Source organism: Leptodactylus fuscus, chromosome 1 (genome assembly GCF_031893055.1).
Source record: "Leptodactylus fuscus isolate aLepFus1 chromosome 1, aLepFus1.hap2, whole genome shotgun sequence".
In the NCBI taxonomy this organism is placed as follows: Eukaryota; Metazoa; Chordata; class Amphibia; order Anura; family Leptodactylidae; genus Leptodactylus; species Leptodactylus fuscus.
The window spans coordinates 363,050,562-363,067,973 of record NC_134265.1 but is presented as its reverse complement, the minus strand read 5'-3'; positions in this window follow the sequence as shown (position 1 = coordinate 363,067,973).

Here is a 17,412-nt window from a genome sequence, read left to right as displayed (position 1 = left end):
TGACCTTTATTCTGCGGGTCGGTACGGTTACGGCGTGCAGTGTACAGTATAAGTAACATGTGACCTTTATTCTGCGGGTGGGTACGGTTACGGCGTGCAGTGTACAGAATAAATAACATGTGACCTTTATTCTGCGGGTCGGTACGGTTACGGCGTGCAGTGTACAGTATAAGAAACATGTGCCCTTTATTCTGCGGGTCGATACGGTTACGGCGTGCAGCATACAGTACAAGTAACATGTGACCTTTATTGTGCGGGTCGGTACGGTTACGGCGTGCAGTGTACAGTATAAGTAACATGTTACCTTTATTCTGCGGGTCGGTACGGTTACGGCGTGCAGTGTACAGTACAAGTAACATGTGACCTTTATTCTGCGGGTCGGTACGGTTACGGCGTGCAGTGTACAGTATAAATAACATGTAAACTTTATTCTGCGGGTCGGTACGGTTACGGCGTGCAGTGTACAGTGTAAGTAACATGTGACCTTTATTCTGCGGGTCGGTACCGTTAAGGTGTGCAGTGTACAGTATACGTAACATGTAACCTTTATTCTGCGGGTCGGTACGGTTACGGCGTGCAGTGTACAGTATAAGTAACATGTGACCTTTATTCTGCGGGTCGGTACGGTTACGGCGTGCAGTGTACAGTACAAGTAACATGTGACCTTTATTCTGCGGGTCGGTACGGTTACGGCGTGCAGTGTACAGTATAAATAACATGTGACCTTTATTCTGCGGGTCGGTACGGTTACGGCGTGCAGTGTACAGTATAAGAAACATGTGCCCTTTATTCTGCGGGTCGATACGGTTACGGCGTGCAGTGTACAGTATAAGTAACATGTGCCCTTTATTCTGCGGGTCGGTATGGTTACGGCGTGCAGTGTACAGTATAAGTAACATGTGGCCTTTATTCTGCGGGTCGGTACGGTTACGGCGTGCAGTGTACAGTACAAGTAACATGTGACCTTTATTCTGCGGGTCGGTACAGTTACGGCGTGCAGTGTACAGTATAAGTAACATGTGACCTTTATTCTGCGGGTCGGTATGGTTACGGCGTGCAGTGTACAGTACAAGTAACATGTGACCTTTATTCTGCGGGTCGGTACGGTTACGGCGTGCAGTGTACAGTACAAGTAACATGTGACCTTTATTCTGCGGGTCGGTACAATTACGGCGTGCAGTATACAGTGTAAGTAACATGTGACCTTTATTCTGCGGGTCGGTACCGTTAAGGTGTGCAGTGTACAGTATACGTAACATGTAACCTTTATTCTGCGGGTCGGTACGGTTACGGTGTGCAGTGTACAGTATAAGTAACATGAGATCTTTATTCTGTAGGTCGGTAAAGTTATGGCGTGCAGTGTACAGTATAAGTAACATGTGACCTTTATTCTGCAGGTCGGTACGGTTACGGCGTGCAGTGCACAGTACAAGTAACATGTGACCTTTATTCTGCGGGTCGGTACCGTTACGGCGTGCAGTGTACAGTATAAGTAACATGTGCCCTTTATTCTGCGGGTCGGTATGGTTACGGCGTGCAGTGTACAGTATAAGTAACATGTGGCCTTTATTCTGCGGGTCGGTACGGTTACGGCGTGCAGTGTACAGTATAAGTAACATGTGGCCTTTATTCTGCGGGTCGGTACGGTTACGGCGTGCAGTGTACAGTATAAGTAACATGTGACCATTATTCTGCGGGTCGGTATGGTTACGGCGTGCAGCATACAGTACAAGTAACATGTGACCTTTATTCTGCGGGTCGGTACGGTTACGGCGTGCAGTGTACAGTATAAGTAACATGTTACCTTTATTCTGCGGGTCGGTACGGTTACGGCGTGCAGTGTACAGTATAAGTAACATGTGACCTTTATTCTGCGGGTCGGTACGGTTACGTCGTGCAGTGTACAGTATAAATAACATGTAAACTTTATTCTGCGGGTCGGTATGGTTACGGCGTGCAGTGTACAGTGTAAGTAACATGTGACCTTTATTCTGCGGGTCGGTACCGTTAAGGTGTGCAGTGTACAGTATACGTAACATGTAACCTTTATTCTGCGGGTCGGTACGGTTACGGCGTGCAGTGTACAGTATAAGTAACATGGGATCTTTATTCTGTAGGTCGGTAAAGTTACGGCGTGCAGTGTACAGTACAAGTAACATGTGACCTTTATTCTGCGGGTCGGTACGGTTACGGCGTGCAGTGTACAGTATAAGTAACATGTGACCTTCATTCTGCACGTCGGTACGGTTACAGCGTGCAGCATACAGTATAAGTAACATGTGACCTTTATTCTGAAGGTCGGTACGGTTACAGCGTGCAGCATACAGTACAAGTAACATGTGACCTTTATTCTGCGGGTCGGTACGGATACGGCGTGCAGTGTACAGTACAAGTAACATGTGACCTTTATTCTGCGGGTCGGTACCGTTACGGTGTGCAGTGTACAGTATACGTAACATGTTCCCTTTATTCTGCGGGTCGGTACGATTACAGCGATATCACATTTATATTATAATTCCTGTGCAGTGTACAGTATAGGTAACATGTGATCTTTATTCTGCGGGTCGGTACGGTTACGGCGTGCAGTGTACAGTATAAGTAACATGTGACCTTTATTCTGCGGGTCGGTATGGTTACGGCGTGCAGTGTACTGTACAGTGTAAGTAACATGTGACCTTTATTCTGCGGGTCGGTACGGTTACAGTGTGCAGTGTACAGTATAAGTAACATGTAACCTTTATTCTGCGGGTCGGTACGGTTACAGTGTGCAGTGTACAGTATAAGTAACATGTGACCTTTATTCTGCGGGTTGGTATGGTTACGGCGTGCAGTGTACAGTATAAGTAACGTGACCTTTATTCTGCAGGTCGGTATGGTTACGGCGTGCAGTCTACAGTACAAGTAACATGTGCCCTTTATTCTGCGGGTCGGTATGGTTACGGCGTGCAGTGTACAGTACAAGTAACATGTGACCTTTATTCTGCTGGTCTGTACAGTTACGGCGTGCAGTGTATAGTACAAGTAACATGTGACCTTTATTCTGCGTGTCGGTATGGTTACGGCGTGCAGTGTACAGTACAAGTAACATGTGACTTTTATTCTGCGGGTCGGTACGGTTACGGCGTGCAGTGTACAGTATAAATAACATGTGACCTTTATTCTGCGGGTCGGTACGGTTACGGCGTGCAGTGTACAGTATAAGTAACATGTGACCTTTATTCTGCGGGTCGGTACGGTTACGGCGTGCAGTGTACAGTATACGTAACATGTAACCTCTATTCTGCGGGTCGGTACGGTTACGGCTTGCAGTGTACAGTATACGTAACATGTAACCTTTATTCTGCGGCTCGGTACGGTTACGGCGTGCAGTGTACAGTATAAGTAACATGTGACCTTTATTCTGCGGGTCGGTACGGTTACGGCGTGCAGTGTACAGTACAAGTAACATGTGACCTTTATTCTGCGGGTCGGAACGGTTAAGGTGTGCAGTGTACAGTATACGTAACATGTAACCTTTATTCTGCGGGTCGGTACGGTTACGGTGTGCAGTGTACAGTATAAGTAACATGAGATCTTTATTCTGCGGGTCGGTACGGTTACGGTGTGCAGTGTACAGTATAAGTAACATGTGACCTTTATTCTGCGGGTCGGTACGGTGACGGCGTGCAGTGTACAGTATAAGTAACATGTGACCTTTATTCTGCAGGTCGGTACGGTTACGGCGTGCAGTGCACAGTACAAGTAACATGTGACCTTTATTCTGCGGGTCAATACCGTTACGGCGTGCAGTGTACAGTATACGTAACATGTAACCTTTATTCTGCGGGTAGCTACGGTTACGGCGTGCAGTGTACAGTATACGTAACATGTAACCTTTATTCTGCGGGTCGGTACGGTTACAGCGTGCAGTGTACAGTATAAGTAACATGGGATCTTTATTCTGTAGGTCGGTAAAGTTAAGGCGTGCCGTGTACAGTGTAAGTAACATGTGACCTTTATTCTGCGGGTCGGTACGGTTACGGTGTGCAGTGTACAGTATAAGTAACATGTGACCTTTATTCTGCAGGTCGGTACGGTTACGGCGTGCAGTGTACAGTATAAGAAACATGTGCCCTTTATTCTGCGGGTCGATACGGTTACGGCGTGCAGTGTACAGTATAAGTAACATGTGCCCTTTATTCTGCGGGTCGGTATGGTTACGGCGTGCAGTGTACAGTATAAGTAACATGTGGCCTTTATTCTGCGGGTCGGTACGGTTACGGCATGCAGTGTACAGTACAAGTAACATGTGACCTTTATTCTGCGGGTCGGTACAGTTACGGCGTGCAGTGTACAGTATAAGTAACATGTGACCTTTATTCTGCGGGTCGGTATGGTTACGGCGTGCAGTGTACAGTACAAGTAACATGTGACCTTTATTCTGCGGGTCGGTACGGTTACGGCGTGCAGTGTACAGTACAAGTAACATGTGACCTTTATTCTGCGGGTCGGTACGGTTACGGCGTGCAGTGTACAGGGTAAGTAACATGTGACCTTTATTCTGCGGGTCGGTACCGTTAAGGTGTGCAGTGTACAGTATACGTAACATGTAACCTTTATTCTGCGGGTCGGTACGGTTACGGTGTGCAGTGTACAGTATAAGTAACATGGCATCTTTATTCTGTAGGTCGGTAAAGTTATGGCGTGCAGTGTACAGTATAAGTAACATGTGACCTTTATTCTGCAGGTCGGTACGGTTACGGCGTGCAGTGCACAGTACAAGTAACATGTGACCTTTATTCTGCGGGTCGGTACCGTTACGGCGTGCAGTGTACAGTATAAGTAACATGTGACCTTTATTCTGCGGGTCGGTACGGTTACGGCGTGCAGTGTACAGTATAAGTAACATGGGATCTTTATTCTGTAGGTCGGTAAAGTTACGGCGTGCAGTGTACAGTACAAGTAACATGTGGCCTTTATTCTGCGGGTCGGTACGGTTACGGCGTGCAGTGTACAGTATAAGTAACATGTGACCTTCATTCTGCACGTCGGTACGGTTACAGCGTGCAGCATACAGTACAAGTAACATGTGACCTTTATTCTGCGGGTCGGTACGGTTACGGCGTGCAGTATACAGTACAAGTAACGTGACCTTTATTCTGCGGGTCGGTACGGTTACGGCGTGCAGTGTACAGTATAAGTAACATGTGACCTTTATTCTGCGGGTGGGTACGGTTACGGCGTGCAGTGTACAGAATAAATAACATGTGACCTTTATTCTGCGGGTCGGTACGGTTACGGCGTGCAGTGTACAGTATAAGAAACATGTGCCCTTTATTCTGCGGGTCGATACGGTTACGGCGTGCAGCATACAGTACAAGTAACATGTGACCTTTATTCTGCGGGTCGGTACGGTTACGGCTTGCAGTGTACAGTATACGTAACATGTAACCTTTATTCTGCGGCTCGGTACGGTTACGGCGTGCAGTGTACAGTATAAGTAACATGTGACCTTTATTCTGCGGGTCGGTACGGTTACGGCGTGCAGTGTACAGTATACGTAACATGTAACCTTTATTCTGCGGGTCGGTACGGTTACGGTGTGCAGTGTACAGTACAAGTAACATGTGACCTTTATTCTGCGGGTCGGTATGGTTACGGCGTGCAGTGTACAGTATAAGTAACATGTGGCCTTTATACTGCGGGTCGGTACGGTTACGGCGTGCAGTGTACAGTACAAGTAACATGTGACCTTTATTCTGCGGGTCGGTATGGTTACGGCGTGCAGTGTACAGTATAAGTAACATGTGGCCTTTATTCTGCGGGTCGGTACAGTTACGGCGTGCAGTGTACAGTACAAGTAACATGTGACCTTTATTCTGCGGGTCGGTACGGTTACGGCGTGCAGTGTACAGTACAAGTAACATGTGACCTTTATTCTGCGGGTCGGTACGGTTACGGCGTGCAGTGTACAGTACAAGTAACATGTGACCTTTATTCTGCGGGTCGGTACGGTTACGGCGTGCAGTGTACAGTATAAATAACATGTAAACTTTATTCTGCGGGTCGGTATGGTTACGGCGTGCAGTGTACAGTATAAGTAACATGTGGCCTTTATTCTGCGGGTCGGTACAGTTACGGCGTGCAGTGTACAGTATAAGTAACATGTGACCTTTATTCTGCGGGTCGGTATGGTTACGGCGTGCAGTGTACAGTACAAGTAACATGTGACCTTTATTCTGCGGGTCGGTACGGTTACGGCGTGCAGTGTACAGTACAAGTAACATGTGACCTTTATTCTGCGGGTCGGTACGGTTACGGCGTGCAGTGTACAGGGTAAGTAACATGTGACCTTTATTCTGCGGGTCGGTACCGTTAAGGTGTGCAGTGTACAGTATACGTAACATGTAACCTTTATTCTGCGGGTCGGTACGGTTACGGTGTGCAGTGTACAGTATAAGTAACATGGGATCTTTATTCTGTAGGTCGGTAAAGTTATGGCGTGCAGTGTACAGTATAAGTAACATGTGACCTTTATTCTGCAGGTCGGTACGGTTACGGCGTGCAGTGCACAGTACAAGTAACATGTGACCTTTATTCTGCGGGTCGGTACCGTTACGGCGTGCAGTGTACAGTATAAGTAACATGTGACCTTTATTCTGCGGGTCGGTACGGTTACGGCGTGCAGTGTACAGTATAAGTAACATGGGATCTTTATTCTGTAGGTCGGTAAAGTTACGGCGTGCAGTGTACAGTACAAGTAACATGTGGCCTTTATTCTGCGGGTCGGTACGGTTACGGCGTGCAGTGTACAGTATAAGTAACATGTGACCTTCATTCTGCACGTCGGTACGGTTACAGCGTGCAACATACAGTACAAGTAACATGTGACCTTTATTCTGCGGGTCGGTACGGTTACGGCGTGCAGTGTACAGTACAAGTAACGTGACCTTTATTCTGCGGGTCGGTACGGTTACGGCGTGCAGTGTACAGTATAAGTAACATGTGACCTTTATTCTGCGGGTGGGTACGGTTACGGCGTGCAGTGTACAGTATAAGTAACATGTGCCCTTTATTCTGCGGGTCGATACGGTTACGGCGTGCAGCATACAGTACAAGTAACATGTGACCTTTATTGTGCGGGTCGGTACGGTTACGGCGTGCAGTGTACAGTATAAGTAACATGTTACCTTTATTCTGCGGGTCGGTACGGTTACGGCGTGCAGTGTACAGTACAAGTAACATGTGACCTTTATTCTGCGGGTCGGTACGGTTACGGCGTGCAGTGTACAGTATAAATAACATGTAAACTTTATTCTGCGGGTCGGTACGGTTACGGCGTGCAGTGTACAGTGTAAGTAACATGTGACCTTTATTCTGCAGGTCGGTACCGTTAAGGTGTGCAGTGTACAGTATACGTAACATGTAACCTTTATTCTGCGGGTCGGTACGGTTACGGCGTGCAGTGTACAGTATAAGTAACATGTGACCTTTATTCTGCGGGTCGGTACGGTTACGGCGTGCAGTGTACAGTACAAGTAACATGTGACCTTTATTCTGCGGGTCGGTACGGTTACGGCGTGCAGTGTACAGTATAAATAACATGTGACCTTTATTCTGCGGGTCGGTACGGTTACGGCGTGCAGTGTACAGTATAAGAAACATGTGCCCTTTATTCTGCGGGTCGATACGGTTACGGCGTGCAGTGTACAGTACAAGTAACATGTGACCTTTATTCTGCGGGTCGGTACAGTTACGGCGTGCAGTGTACAGTATAAGTAACATGTGACCTTTATTCTGCGGGTCGGTATGGTTACGGCGTGCAGTGTACAGTACAAGTAACATGTGACCTTTATTCTGCGGGTCGGTACGGTTACGGCGTGCAGTGTACAGTACAAGTAACATGTGACCTTTATTCTGCGGGTCGGTACGGTTACGGCGTGCAGTGTACAGTATAAATAACATGTGACCTTTATTCTGCGGGTCGGTACGGTTACGGCGTGCAGTGTACAGTATAAGAAACATGTGCCCTTTATTCTGCGGGTCGATACGGTTACGGCGTGCAGTGTACAGTACAAGTAACATGTGACCTTTATTCTGCGGGTCGGTACAGTTACGGCGTGCAGTGTACAGTATAAGTAACATGTGACCTTTATTCTGCGGGTCGGTATGGTTACGGCGTGCAGTGTACAGTACAAGTAACATGTGACCTTTATTCTGCGGGTCGGTACGGTTACGGCGTGCAGTGTACAGTACAAGTAACATGTGACCTTTATTCTGCGGGTCGGTACAATTACGGCGTGCAGTATACAGTGTAAGTAACATGTGACCTTTATTCTGCGGGTCGGTACCGTTAAGGTGTGCAGTGTACAGTATACGTAACATGTAACCTTTATTCTGCGGGTCGGTACGGTTACGGTGTGCAGTGTACAGTATAAGTAACATTGGATCTTTATTCTGTAGGTCGGTAAAGTCACGGCGTGCAGTGTACAGTACAAATAACATGTGACCTTTATTCTGCGGGTCGGTACGGTTACGGCGTGCAGTGTACAGTATAAGTAACATGGGATCTTTATTCTGTAGGTCGGTAAAGTTACGGCGTGCAGTGTACAGTACAAATAACATGTGACCTTTATTCTGCGGGTCGGTACGGTTACGGCGTGCAGTGTACAGTATAAGAAACATGTGCCCTTTATTCTGCGGGTCGATACGGTTACGGCGTGCAGTGTACAGTATAAGTAACATGTGCCCTTTATTCTGCGGGTCGGTACGGTTACGGCGTGCAGTGTACAGTATAAGTAACATGTGACCTTCATTCTGCACGTCGGTACGGTTACAGCGTGCAGCATACAGTACAAGTAACATGTGACCTTTATTCTGCGGGTCGGTACGGTTACGGCGTGCAGTGTACAGTACAAGTAACATGTGACCTTTATTCTGCGGGTCGGTACGGTTACGGCGTGCAGTGTACAGTATAAGTAACATGTGACCTTTATTCTGCGGGTGGGTACGGTTACGGCGTGCAGTGTACAGTATAAGTAACATGTGACCTTTATTCTGCGGGTGGGTACGGTTACGGCGTGCAGTGTACAGTATAAATAACATGTGACCTTTATTCTGCGGGTCGGTACGGTTACGGCGTGCAGTGTACAGTATAAGAAACATGTGCCCTTTATTCTGCGGGTCGATACGGTTACGGCGTGCAGTGTACAGTATAAGTAACATGTGCCCTTTATTCTGCGGGTCGGTATGGTTACGGCGTGCAGTGTACAGTATAAGTAACATGTGGCCTTTATACTGCGGGTCGGTACGGTTACGGCGTGCAGTGTACAGTATAAGTAACATGTGACCTTTATTCTGCGGGTCGGTATGGTTACGGCGTGCAGTGTACAGTATAAGTAACATGTGACCTTTATTCTGCGGGTCGATATGGTTACGGCGTGCAGCATACAGTATAAGTAACATGTGACCTTTATTCTGCGGGTCGGTACGGTTACGGCGTGCAGTGTACAGTATAAGTAACATGTTACCTTTATTCTGCGGGTCGGTACGGTTACGGCGTGCAGTGTACAGTACAAGTAACATGTGACCTTTATTCTGCGGGTCGGTACGGTTACGGCGTGCAGTGTACAGTATAAATAACATGTAAACTTTATTCTGCGGGTCGGTATGGTTACGGCGTGCAGTGTACAGTATAAGTAACATGTGGCCTTTATTCTGCGGGTCGGTACAGTTACGGCGTGCAGTGTACAGTATAAGTAACATGTGACCTTTATTCTGCGGGTCGGTATGGTTACGGCGTGCAGTGTACAGTACAAGTAACATGTGACCTTTATTCTGCGGGTCGGTACGGTTACGGCGTGCAGTGTACAGTACAAGTAACATGTGACCTTTATTCTGCGGGTCGGTACGGTTACGGCGTGCAGTGCACAGTACAAGTAACATGTGACCTTTATTCTGCGGGTCGGTACCGTTACGGCGTGCAGTGTACAGTATAAGTAACATGTGACCTTTATTCTGCGGGTCGGTACGGTTACGGCGTGCAGTGTACAGTATAAGTAACATTGGATCTTTATTCTGTAGGTCGGTAAAGTCACGGCGTGCAGTGTACAGTACAAATAACATGTGACCTTTATTCTGCGGGTCGGTTCGGTTACGGCGTGCAGTGTACAGTATAAGTAACATGGGATCTTTATTCTGTAGGTCGGTAAAGTTACGGCGTGCAGTGTACAGTACAAATAACATGTGACCTTTATTCTGCGGGTCGGTTCGGTTACGGCGTGCAGTGTACAGTATAAGTAACATGGGATCTTTATTCTGTAGGTCGGTAAAGTTACGGCGTGCAGTGTACAGTACAAATAACATGTGACCTTTATTCTGCGGGTCGGTACGGTTACGGCGTGCAGTGTACAGTATAAGAAACATGTGCCCTTTATTCTGCGGGTCGATACGGTTACGGCGTGCAGTGTACAGTATAAGTAACATGTGCCCTTTATTCTGCGGGTCGGTATGGTTACGGCGTGCAGTGTACAGTACAAGTAACATGTGACCTTTATTCTGCGGGTCGGTACCGTTACGGCGTGCAGTGTACAGTATAAGTAACATGTGACCTTTATTCTGCGGGTCGGTACGGTTACGGCGTGCAGTGTACAGTATAAGTAACATGGGATCTTTATTCTGTAGGTCGGTAAAGTTACGGCGTGCAGTGTACAGTACAAGTAACATGTGACCTTTATTCTGCGGGTCGGTACGGTTACGGCGTGCAGTGTACAGTATAAGTAACATGTAACCTTCATTCTGCACGTCGGTACGGTTACAGCGTGCAGCATACAGTACAAGTAACATGTGACCTTTATTCTGCGGGTCGGTACGGTTACGGCGTGCAGTGTACAGTACAAGTAACATGTGACCTTTATTCTGCGGGTCGGTACGGTTACGGCGTGCAGTGTACAGTATAAGTAACATGTGACCTTTATTCTGCGGGTGGGTACGGTTACGGCGTGCAGTGTACAGTATAAATAACATGTGACCTTTATTCTGCGGGTCGGTATGGTTACGGCGTGCAGTGTACAGTATAAGAAACATGTGCCCTTTATTCTGCGGGTCGATACGGTTACGGCGTGCAGTGTACAGTATAAGTAACATGTGCCCTTTATTCTGCGGGTCGGTATGGTTACGGCGTGCAGTGTACAGTATAAGTAACATGTGGCCTTTATACTGCGGGTCGGTACGGTTACGGCGTGCAGTGTACAGTATAAGTAACATGTGACCTTTATTCTGCGGGTCGGTATGGTTACGGCGTGCAGTGTACAGTATAAGTAACATGTGACCTTTATTCTGCGGGTCGATATGGTTACGGCGTGCAGCATACAGTATAAGTAACATGTGACCTTTATTCTGCGGGTCGGTACGGTTACGGCGTGCAGTGTACAGTATAAGTAACATGTTACCTTTATTCTGCGGGTCGGTACGGTTACGGCGTGCAGTGTACAGTATAAGTAACATGGGATCTTTATTCTGTAGGTCGGTAAAGTTACGGCGTGCAGTGTACAGTACAAGTAACATGTGACCTTTATTCTGCGGGTCGGTACGGTTACGGCGTGCAGTGTACAGGGTAAGTAACATGTGACCTTTATTCTGCGGGTCGGTACCGTTAAGGTGTGCAGTGTACAGTATACGTAACATGTAACCTTTATTCTGCGGGTCGGTACAGTTACGGCGTGCAGTGTACAGTATAAGTAACATGTGACCTTTATTCTGCGGGTCGGTATGGTTACGGCGTGCAGTGTACAGTACAAGTAACATGTGACCTTTATTCTGCGGGTCGGTACGGTTACGGCGTGCAGTGTACAGTACAAGTAACATGTGACCTTTATTCTGCGGGTCGGTACAATTACGGCGTGCAGTATACAGTGTAAGTAACATGTGACCTTTATTCTGCGGGTCGGTACCGTTAAGGTGTGCAGTGTACAGTATACGTAACATGTAACCTTTATTCTGCGGGTCGGTACGGTTACGGTGTGCAGTGTACAGTATAAGTAACATGAGATCTTTATTCTGTAGGTCGGTACGGTTACGGCGTGCAGTGCACAGTACAAGTAACATGTGACCTTTATTCTGCGGGTCGGTACCGTTACGGCGTGCAGTGTACAGTATAAGTAACATGTGACCTTTATTCTGCGGGTCGGTACGGTTACGGCGTGCAGTGTACAGTATAAGTAACATTGGATCTTTATTCTGTAGGTCGGTAAAGTCACGGCGTGCAGTGTACAGTACAAATAACATGTGACCTTTATTCTGCGGGTCGGTACGGTTACGGCGTGCAGTGTACAGTATAAGTAACATGGGATCTTTATTCTGTAGGTCGGTAAAGTTACGGCGTGCAGTGTACAGTACAAATAACATGTGACCTTTATTCTGCGGGTCGGTACGGTTACGGCGTGCAGTGTACAGTATAAGAAACATGTGCCCTTTATTCTGCGGGTCGATACGGTTACGGCGTGCAGTGTACAGTATAAGTAACATGTGCCCTTTATTCTGCGGGTCGGTATGGTTACGGCGTGCAGTGTACAGTATAAGTAACATGTGGCCTTTATTCTGCGGGTCGGTACGGTTACGGCGTGCAGTGTACAGTATAAGTAACATGTGACCTTTATTCTGCAGGTCGGTACGGTTACGGCGTGCAGTGCACAGTACAAGTAACATGTGACCTTTATTCTGCGGGTCGGTACCGTTACGGCGTGCAGTGTACAGTATAAGTAACATGTGACCTTTATTCTGCGGGTCGGTACGGTTACGGCGTGCAGTGTACAGTATAAGTAACATTGGATCTTTATTCTGTAGGTCGGTAAAGTTACGGCGTGCAGTGTACAGTACAAATAACATGTGACCTTTATTCTGCGGGTCGGTACGGTTACGGCGTGCAGTGTACAGTATAAGAAACATGTGCCCTTTATTCTGCGGGTCGATACGGTTACGGCGTGCAGTGTACAGTATAAGTAACATGTGCCCTTTATTCTGCGGGTCGGTATGGTTACGGCGTGCAGTGTACAGTACAAGTAACATGTGACCTTTATTCTGCGGGTCGGTACCGTTACGGCGTGCAGTGTACAGTATAAGTAACATGTGACCTTTATTCTGCGGGTCGGTACGGTTACGGCGTGCAGTGTACAGTATAAGTAACATGGGATCTTTATTCTGTAGGTCGGTAAAGTTACGGCGTGCAGTGTACAGTACAAGTAACATGTGACCTTTATTCTGCGGGTCGGTACGGTTACGGCGTGCAGTGTACAGTATAAGTAACATGTGACCTTCATTCTGCACGTCGGTACGGTTACAGCGTGCAGCATACAGTACAAGTAACATGTGACCTTTATTCTGCGGGTCGGTACGGTTACGGCGTGCAGTGTACAGTACAAGTAACATGTGACCTTTATTCTGCGGGTCGGTACGGTTACGGCGTGCAGTGTACAGTATAAGTAACATGTGACCTTTATTCTGCGGGTGGGTACGGTTACGGCGTGCAGTGTACAGTATAAATAACATGTGACCTTTATTCTGCGGGTCGGTACGGTTACGGCGTGCAGTGTACAGTATAAGAAACATGTGCCCTTTATTCTGCGGGTCGATACGGTTACGGCGTGCAGTGTACAGTATAAGTAACATGTGCCCTTTATTCTGCGGGTCGGTACGGTTACGGCGTGCAGTGTACAGTATAAGTAACATGGGATCTTTATTCTGTAGGTCGGTAAAGTTACGGCGTGCAGTGTACAGTACAAGTAACATGTGACCTTTATTCTGCGGGTCGGTACGGTTACGGCGTGCAGTGTACAGTATAAGTAACATGTGACCTTCATTCTGCACGTCGGTACGGTTACAGCGTGCAGCATACAGTACAAGTAACATGTGACCTTTATTCTGCGGGTCGGTACGGTTACGGCGTGCAGTGTACAGTACAAGTAACATGTGACCTTTATTCTGCGGGTCGGTACGGTTACGGCGTGCAGTGTACAGTATAAGTAACATGTGACCTTTATTCTGCGGGTGGGTACGGTTACGGCGTGCAGTGTACAGTATAAATAACATGTGACCTTTATTCTGCGGGTCGGTACGGTTACGGCGTGCAGTGTACAGTATAAGAAACATGTGCCCTTTATTCTGCGGGTCGATACGGTTACGGCGTGCAGTGTACAGTATAAGTAACATGTGCCCTTTATTCTGCGGGTCGGTATGGTTACGGCGTGCAGTGTACAGTATAAGTAACATGTGGCCTTTATACTGCGGGTCGGTACGGTTACGGCGTGCAGTGTACAGTATAAGTAACATGTGACCTTTATTCTGCGGGTCGGTATGGTTACGGCGTGCAGTGTACAGTATAAGTAACATGTGACCTTTATTCTGCGGGTCGATATGGTTACGGCGTGCAGCATACAGTATAAGTAACATGTGACCTTTATTCTGCGGGTCGGTACGGTTACGGCGTGCAGTGTACAGTATAAGTAACATGTTACCTTTATTCTGCGGGTCGGTACGGTTACGGCGTGCAGTGTACAGTACAAGTAACATGTGACCTTTATTCTGCGGGTCGGTACGGTTACGGCGTGCAGTGTACAGTATAAATAACATGTAAACTTTATTCTGCGGGTCGGTATGGTTACGGCGTGCAGTGTACAGTATAAGTAACATGTGGCCTTTATTCTGCGGGTCGGTACAGTTACGGCGTGCAGTGTACAGTATAAGTAACATGTGACCTTTATTCTGCGGGTCGGTATGGTTACGGCGTGCAGTGTACAGTACAAGTAACATGTGACCTTTATTCTGCGGGTCGGTACGGTTACGGCGTGCAGTGTACAGTACAAGTAACATGTGACCTTTATTCTGCGGGTCGGTACGGTTACGGCGTGCAGTGTACAGGGTAAGTAACATGTGACCTTTATTCTGCGGGTCGGTACCGTTAAGGTGTGCAGTGTACAGTATACGTAACATGTAACCTTTATTCTGCGGGTCGGTACGGTTACGGTGTGCAGTGTACAGTATAAGTAACATGGGATCTTTATTCTGTAGGTCGGTAAAGTTATGGCGTGCAGTGTACAGTATAAGTAACATGTGACCTTTATTCTGCAGGTCGGTACGGTTACGGCGTGCAGTGCACAGTACAAGTAACATGTGACCTTTATTCTGCGGGTCGGTACCGTTACGGCGTGCAGTGTACAGTATAAGTAACATGTGACCTTTATTCTGCGGGTCGGTACGGTTACGGCGTGCAGTGTACAGTATAAGTAACATGGGATCTTTATTCTGTAGGTCGGTAAAGTTACGGCGTGCAGTGTACAGTACAAGTAACATGTGGCCTTTATTCTGCGGGTCGGTACGGTTACGGCGTGCAGTGTACAGTATAAGTAACATGTGACCTTCATTCTGCACGTCGGTACGGTTACAGCGTGCAACATACAGTACAAGTAACGTGACCTTTATTCTGCGGGTCGGTACGGTTACGGCGTGCAGTGTACAGTATAAGTAACATGTGACCTTTATTCTGCGGGTGGGTACGGTTACGGCGTGCAGTGTACAGAATAAATAACATGTGACCTTTATTCTGCGGGTCGGTACGGTTACGGCGTGCAGTGTACAGTATAAGAAACATGTGCCCTTTATTCTGCGGGTCGATACGGTTACGGCGTGCAGCATACAGTACAAGTAACATGTGACCTTTATTGTGCGGGTCGGTACGGTTACGGCGTGCAGTGTACAGTATAAGTAACATGTTACCTTTATTCTGCGGGTCGGTACGGTTACGGCGTGCAGTGTACAGTACAAGTAACATGTGACCTTTATTCTGCGGGTCGGTACGGTTACGGCGTGCAGTGTACAGTATAAATAACATGTAAACTTTATTCTGCGGGTCGGTACGGTTACGGCGTGCAGTGTACAGTGTAAGTAACATGTGACCTTTATTCTGCGGGTCGGTACCGTTAAGGTGTGCAGTGTACAGTATACGTAACATGTAACCTTTATTCTGCGGGTCGGTACGGTTACGGCGTGCAGTGTACAGTATAAGTAACATGTGACCTTTATTCTGCGGGTCGGTACGGTTACGGCGTGCAGTGTACAGTACAAGTAACATGTGACCTTTATTCTGCGGGTCGGTACGGTTACGGCGTGCAGTGTACAGTATAAATAACATGTGACCTTTATTCTGCGGGTCGGTACGGTTACGGCGTGCAGTGTACAGTATAAGAAACATGTGCCCTTTATTCTGCGGGTCGATACGGTTACGGCGTGCAGTGTACAGTATAAGTAACATGTGCCCTTTATTCTGCGGGTCGGTATGGTTACGGCGTGCAGTGTACAGTATAAGTAACATGTGGCCTTTATTCTGCGGGTCGGTACGGTTACGGCGTGCAGTGTACAGTACAAGTAACATGTGACCTTTATTCTGCGGGTCGGTACAGTTACGGCGTGCAGTGTACAGTATAAGTAACATGTGACCTTTATTCTGCGGGTCGGTATGGTTACGGCGTGCAGTGTACAGTACAAGTAACATGTGACCTTTATTCTGCGGGTCGGTACGGTTACGGCGTGCAGTGTACAGTACAAGTAACATGTGACCTTTATTCTGCGGGTCGGTACAATTACGGCGTGCAGTATACAGTGTAAGTAACATGTGACCTTTATTCTGCGGGTCGGTACCGTTAAGGTGTGCAGTGTACAGTATACGTAACATGTAACCTTTATTCTGCGGGTCGGTACGGTTACGGTGTGCAGTGTACAGTATAAGTAACATGAGATCTTTATTCTGTAGGTCGGTAAAGTTATGGCGTGCAGTGTACAGTATAAGTAACATGTGACCTTTATTCTGCAGGTCGGTACGGTTACGGCGTGCAGTGCACAGTACAAGTAACATGTGACCTTTATTCTGCGGGTCGGTACCGTTACGGCGTGCAGTGTACAGTATAAGTAACATGTGACCTTTATTCTGCGGGTCGGTACGGTTACGGCGTGCAGTGTACAGTATAAGTAACATTGGATCTTTATTCTGTAGGTCGGTAAAGTCACGGCGTGCAGTGTACAGTACAAATAACATGTGACCTTTATTCTGCGGGTCGGTACGGTTACGGCGTGCAGTGTACAGTATAAGTAACATGGGATCTTTATTCTGTAGGTCGGTAAAGTTACGGCGTGCAGTGTACAGTACAAATAACATGTGACCTTTATTCTGCGGGTCGGTACGGTTACGGCGTGCAGTGTACAGTATAAGAAACATGTGCCCTTTATTCTGCGGGTCGATACGGTTACGGCGTGCAGTGTACAGTATAAGTAACATGTGCCCTTTATTCTGCGGGTCGGTATGGTTACGGCGTGCAGTGTACAGTATAAGTAACATGTGGCCTTTATTCTGCGGGTCGGTACGGTTACGGCGTGCAGTGTACAGTA